Source organism: Grammomys surdaster, unplaced genomic scaffold, assembly GCF_004785775.1.
Source record: "Grammomys surdaster isolate TR1022 unplaced genomic scaffold, NIH_TR_1.0 279, whole genome shotgun sequence".
NCBI lineage: Eukaryota > Metazoa > Chordata > Mammalia > Rodentia > Muridae > Grammomys > Grammomys surdaster.
The window spans coordinates 12,267,958-12,274,015 of record NW_021604720.1 but is presented as its reverse complement, the minus strand read 5'-3'; positions in this window follow the sequence as shown (position 1 = coordinate 12,274,015).

The window sequence follows — 6,058 nt, the reverse complement described above, 5'->3', positions numbered from 1 at the left end:
AGAGAGAGAGAGAGAGAGAGAGAGAGAGAGAGAGAGAGAGAGAGAGAGAAGCTACATTTCAAAAATAACCAATTGGATAGCACCTGAGGGACCACATCCACAGTTGTTCTCTGATAATGTACACCTGTGTACACAGGTCTGTGTGGTTTTCAAACCCACTGGCTTTTTCAGACTGACCCTTACTGGAATGTACGATGCCAGGCAGAAGCTGTCCTTCATTCTGGGTTGCCAGGAGCCAGGTGTTCTCTGAAGCTCTGTAATTCTGTAGCCTGGAGCCTGCAGGGCCAGCTTGGTCCCTTACAGAGTTATGAGTTTGCTGACAACCATGCCTGTCACCTCTACTTTCTCTGACAGGTGAGCCACTCTGTTAGAACATAAACCATCTTCTCTCCTGTATTAAAAATTAAAGCTGCCCAACAGAACAAAGGAAGTGCTCCATGCCCCCGCTCCCCTCCCTCCGTCAGGAATCTCACTTAGTCCTACAAACATGAAGACAAATGCCAGGGACGCTGCCTTGATCACCAGCTGGCAGGAAGTTTTCAGCAAATTCCCATGCTCCTTTTTGTCCTGCATTCAACAACCCAGGGGTTCTGGGTACATCGTGGGGCTGGCTTTCATTTCCCCATAGGAACAGCAGATGAATGTAGCTGCCTGCAGAGTGGCATTTATTGGAGAGATAAATCTCTTTGGCTAAATATGAACCACACAGAGGACACAAAGGAACTGCATTCTTAATGAAGGAGGTTTACCCAAAGCCCAACAGCAGAAGGCAGAACTCCAATTAAGAAGAGATGGGAAACCAGGATCTAAGAGACCACTTATGTGGCCATGTCCCAGGAATGGGCCTGGCTGCTGGGACTTGAGGGGTAAAAAAGATACTCCCCTTGCACTCTGGGGGCTACTACCAAGGGGGAGGGGTGTTATGTGGGGCCAAAGGAAGAGGACAGGACAAGATGAGGACAATTGTGATTGACTTATGTCAGTGCTGAATAGCAACACAGCTTGGGGTGGGGGTGGGGGGGAGCTTCCAGAAACTATGCTGTTGACCTTGTTCTAAAAGATGTTTAAAGTCTAGAAGGGCAAGGGGATGAATTGTTCAGGCAGGAGATGGAGTGTGTGCAGAGAGCTCAGGAGAGGGGAAGGGGGGAACAAGGCCAAGGTTCACGTGAGTCTGGTTATGAGAACGGAGGCTCAACAGGTAGACTAAATCCCACAGGTAAAGTCACAGATGCCGTGGAGGCTTCAGGATTGTGTTCCATAGGCAAGGGCTGTCAAACACATAGAACTCTTGAGATCTAAGAAGCATCTATCAAAGTACTGACTGGCCAGACCTTGGCTAAACAAAGAAGTCAAATGTTCATTCTGAAGCTGTAGCATCAGCAGCTGGAATCCTGCAGATGTTGGGTAGGACCTGGAAACAAGCACTGTGGCAGCACTGCTTTGGGACAGGGTAGCAGCTGTCAGAAGGAGCTGAGAGATGAAGGCAAGGGTGTCTGGGAGCTCTCGATGGTGTCCTGTGAGACTGGCCTGCAGGAGGAGAGGCACAAAGTGGATCTCCATGGTAGTACATGCCAATAGCAGGTGCCCAACAACACTCACAGGCTGATGTGGAGGAAGAGTCCTGACATGATGCCAAGGAAGGTTTCCTCTGGTGGATTGTCCATGATGTCTTGAAGTGATGCACCCAGGAAGAAGAACCTGAACCAAGGCGGGAGGGAAAGAAGGGAAGGATCCACCTCCTCGGAGGCAGTGACAGGGGAGGCTGGCCATCCCAAGGGGCCCAGTCCTCATTATATGTTGTGTTGCTAATTGATCCCAAAGCCCCAAGGTAAGCCAGGGACTGGTTCCTGGGCTTGGGACAAAATGGTAACAACAACAAGCTGGCCTGTCCCTGAGTGCAGCATCTGTGGACACCTTGTCTCCACCCAGTGACGTTGCTAATGACGATTCAGTCTCCACAGCTCTGCCCCAGTCTGGGCCTCTAGGTGTGCAGTCTTCTCGGGCTGTTACCAATTGCCTGGCATATGTAACTGGGCTCAGAGGACCTGCTCCACCAGCTTCCTGTCCTTGTCCTCAGCTGTACTACACCAGAAAGCAGGGAGACCGATGTTCAGAAACCTCCACAGTGACCAGTCTATCGTCCAAGTCCTGAGTCACAGTCTCGGCAAGTGACAGAATAATGCTGGTTCCAGGAAGGCTCCACTTCAGTCAAGTCACCCAGGGACAGTGACACCGAGAATGTAAAGTGATGTCAGTCACTGCTCAGACAGAGCTGGTGTAGCATGGAGTCTTAAAATATCTTGTAATACTGCCACAGACCCAATTTTAAAATAGGTTCATAACTTCTCCTATACCTTTAAATGAAGTTTTTAGATAATCTAACCACCCAACTCATTTTTAAAAACCATACAATATGTTGACTGTAGACAACTACAAGGGATCATAATCACACACATCCCGGTTGTACTGGAGGACCAGAGGGCAGACACCTACAGGCATGGGTAGAATTGCTATGACAGACAATGCCTGTACAGTCTAATTGAATCAGGCACCACGATCACGGTTGCTATTAGAGACCTGCTCCAGGAACCTGTGCCATAGGAAGTAAGCATTCTCTAAACTGACTATAAGTTTTGGTAAAGTTTTAAAGCAAGTAACACACAACCTCCTCTATGTTTGACTGGCTAGACGTATTTACAAAGGGCATGTACTTATAGTTTGCAGAGGGAAAATATAGTCTTTCCATAGCTTATTGGCTCCAAAATTCCCCACAGATGTCCAAATCCATAGATGTTTAGCTCCTATGGCATAAAACACCGTCATGTTTGCACGTACCCTGCAAACATCCTCCTGGATACTTTAAGCCACCTTGACACCACTGATGATACTTAACACAAAATGAAGGGTAGAGAGATGTGGTTGCTCTTGTACTGTATTTTAGGGGATAATGACAAGAAAATATGTGTTCAGTCCAGACAAAATTTTCCTGCTAATGTTTTCTCTATGAGGCTGGCAGATCCACGGATACCAGGGACCCACTGTGCTTTGTGATTGTATATGAAACGGATGGAATTCGATGTTAGATTATTATGGACTCTCTTCCCCATCACACAAATGTATGAAGACGTCCATGACTGGCAGAGCTTGTTGTACAGGACTGTCCCTCATGTATCCATACTTCTCCCTAACTCCTGTTCACTAAATGTCCAGGGGCCCCCAACCATCTTAACAACCCAACACACACAACACAGATTTCCAAAATTCTCCTTAGAGGATGGTGTTCCTCAGAGTATCTTGCTGGAGAGTTCACATTGCCCCCCCCCCATACATTCACTGATGTGCCGCTCCCATTGGAGGCACAGAACAGCTATGAAAAGCTGGGGTCCAGAGAAGCCCACCTGGGGAGTCAGCAGGGCAGAGGGGACAGACCTAGGATCCCAGCATCTTAAGACAGGATCATCTTGTGAGCCTAACGGTATCCTCCTTAAATCACCCTTCTCAGTCCCTCATCCCTTACAGCACAGCGGGATTCAGACATGATTTAAAGAGCTGAGCGATAGCTCATTCAGGTTAAGCGTTTGCCACACAAGCTGAGGGATCTGAGTTTGATCCCCAGAAACCACCTTTTTAAAAAGCCAGGTATAGTGGCACACATTTGTAATCCCAGAGTGAGAGAGGCAGAGACAAGCAGGTCCTGGGCTCACTGGCTGGCCGGTCTAGCTGAATTAGCACGTTACAGGCCAGTGAGAGACTGTCTAAAAGAAACAAGATGGACAACAACCTGAAGGATGACACCTGATGTCGACCTCTGACCTTCCCACACACATACATGGGTGCTCACACAGATGAACTGAAGTATACGTGAACATACATACACCCAAAGCCAAAACAAACACAAACCCTGATGTGTTAGAGTCCAGTGAGGTCATAGGGATGGGATTTCAGCCAGTACGGTTGGTTCTGGCTCAGGAATAGATTGAGACCCAGGCTCATGCAGACCCCATGAAAACAGAGAGAGAAGTACCATAGCAAGCCGGAGGAGAGGATGTAGAGAAACACTCTGTCAACACTTTGATCTCAGACTTCCAGCGACCAGGGTTGTGAGAAAATAGACTTGTTTAAGCCTATAGGTCTGTGGTTCTTGGTTTTGTCATCCCTAACAAACTCACAGGGGATTTTGCAGACCAGCTCGCCCGACTGTCTGCCCTGTATAAATTGCCTTGTGATGACCAAAAGTCAATCTTGTGGCTTCCTGTCCCCTGCCCTCCACACACTGCAGAGCTGAAAATATAGACGCTGCATGTTTACTCTGTAAATCAGGTGAAGTAATTCACACCACGCCAGGTAAACACAAAAAGAGTCTCCCTCAAGCTGAGTCAATAAGGAATTATGTAGCGACCTCTAATTGTATCTCAAATACTGTCCAGACCTGTATGGCCCAGATGAGAGCAAATCAGACCAATTAATTACCCAAATTACATGAATTACCCAAATCTCTGTGTTGAGACCTTGTCTACTTGACCCAAAAGGGGATTTTAGTCATTGCCTGGGCTCGCAGGCTCACCTGGCTTGCTGACTTATGTCTAGAATCTAGTATTTTTGACTTCACATTCTGCTCGTCCTGAAACTGGAGTGGGAAAACCAGGTGGCCCGTGAAAGCTAGACTGTGCACATGTTGTCTCCTGCCCACTGCACAGGGATCTGCTCTCCCCTCCCCCATCTACAGCCCTCCATCCTGAGGCAGAACTGAATTTCCTTTCTAAGTCAAACCATCTTCTATTTCATGCTTCATCTCAGGGGCCTCCTGGTATACACAGCCTTGTTCCCATATGTTCACTCTCATTTTATCTCCACAGATACAGACCTGGTCTCCCAAAGCCCCAGACAGTTTAGGAGTTGGCCCCAGATGGGCTACTGGACTAGCATCTTTGATGAACCTATGGCCAACTCTCCCACTACAGTTTGAAAACTATGTGCTCCACAAAGACCATGTGCTTAAAGCGTGGTACCCAGCGTGTGGTGCCACTGGGAGGTTGTGAGACCTTTAGAAGGTGGGGCCTAGTGGACAGGAGTTAAGTCACTGGAATCCAAGCCTCTTGCTCCCTCCATCTCTCCCCTTTCCTCCTAGAGCTGCTTCTCCTTGTGCTCCCCAGCCATCATGTGCTGAGCTGCCACAGGCCCCTGAAGATGAGACCGAGCGACCACAAACCAAAACTTCTGAAATCAGGAGCCAAATTCTTTCTTTTCTCCTTTCAAGTTGTTCTGTTTGTTTATTTGTTTGTTTTTTCAATTCACAGTGACAAAAAAATAGCTAACATATTCCTCTTGGCAGCAGTTTAGAGAGGCCCAGGGATCAGTTCTGGGGTCCCTTCTCTGATTTGTCTACATGTAATCCTTGGGTGAGCCTTGTGGCTTTAAATACCATGTAGGAACTAATGTCTCTAAATCTCTCTGTCTCTCTGTCTCTATCTATCTATCTATCTATCTATCTATCTATCTATCTCTATCTCAGGCGTTCCCTTGATCCCCTTATCCCGAGTATATCTCGCTCCCTTGGTGCGCCCATCCACACTGCATGCACCCTTCTCTCACAGACGCTTCTCATCCGAGCATCTGTCAACTCCGTTCCTTGGGGTCACCCTAACAATGTGACTCAGGCAAGTTGCTCAGCACTCCGTGCTTCAACAAATCCCCTTCTCCTTTGTAAAATGAGATGCCTTGTAGAGCTATTGTAAGAATGTAGTCTTTTCACCTCTATAAAAGACCTAGACCTAGGTTGAGATACAGAAAGTGTTACCAGTTGCTTTAACTATCTGTTTTTACTAAACCAACCCCTGTCTCTGTTTTCTTGCCTGTTTTACTGTTAGGGTGTGAGTGCATGCACATGGGTGTAGAGGTCAGAGGTCAACATCAGGTGTCTTCTTCAATCAATCTCTTCTCCTCTCCCTCTCTCTCTCTCTCTCTGTCTCTCTCTGTCTTTCTCTGTCTCTGTCTCTCTCTGTCTTTCTCTGTCTCTCTCTCTCTCTCTCTCTCTCTCTCTCTCTCTCTCTCTCTCTCT